Source organism: Nerophis lumbriciformis, linkage group LG35, assembly GCF_033978685.3.
Source record: "Nerophis lumbriciformis linkage group LG35, RoL_Nlum_v2.1, whole genome shotgun sequence".
Taxonomy (NCBI): domain Eukaryota; kingdom Metazoa; phylum Chordata; class Actinopteri; order Syngnathiformes; family Syngnathidae; genus Nerophis; species Nerophis lumbriciformis.
In genome coordinates, this window is record NC_084582.2 from 2,121,663 (window position 1) to 2,122,500 (window position 838).

Genomic DNA, 838 nt, shown 5'->3' on the forward strand with positions numbered 1-838 from the left:
TTTTCGACTGTTTTCCGTACCTTGGAGACATCATGCCTCGTCGGTGTGTTGTCGGAGGGTGTAACAACACGAACAGGGACGGATTCAAGTTGCACCAGTGGCCCAAAGATGCGAAAGTGGCAAGAAATTGGACGTTTGTTCCGCACACTTTACCGACGAAAGCTATGCTACGACAGAGATGGCAAGAATGTGTGGATATCCTGCGACACTCAAAGCAGATGCATTTCCAACGATAAAGTCAAAGAAATCTGCCGCCAGACCCCCATTGAATCTGCCGGAGTGTGTGAGCAATTCAGGGACAAAGGACCTCGGTAGCACGGCAAGCAATGGCGGCAGTTTGTTCCCGCAGACGAGCGAGCTAAACCCCCTGGATGTCTTGGCTCACACCGTCCCGAAGATGATCAAGAGAAGAATATCGACCCTAGCTTCCCTGGCCTGCTGACATGAGGGTATGTCTACAGAATATATTAATTGATGAAAATTGGGCTGTCTGCACTCTCAAAGTGCATGTTGTTGCCAAATGTATTTCATATGCTGTAAACCTAGTTCATAGTTGTTAGTTTCCTTTAATGCCAAACAAACACATACCAATCGTTGGTTAGAAGGCGATCGCCGAATTCGTCCTCGCTTTCTCCCGTGTCGCTGGCTGTCGTGTCGTTTTCGTGGGTTTTGCTTGCATACGGTTCAAACCGATATGGCTCAATAGCTTCAGTTTCTTCTTCAATTTGGTTTTCGCTACCTGCCTCCACACTACAACCATCCGTTTCAATACATGCGTAATCTGTTGAATCGCTTAAGCCGCTGAAATCCGAGTCTGAATCCGAGCTAATGTCGCTAC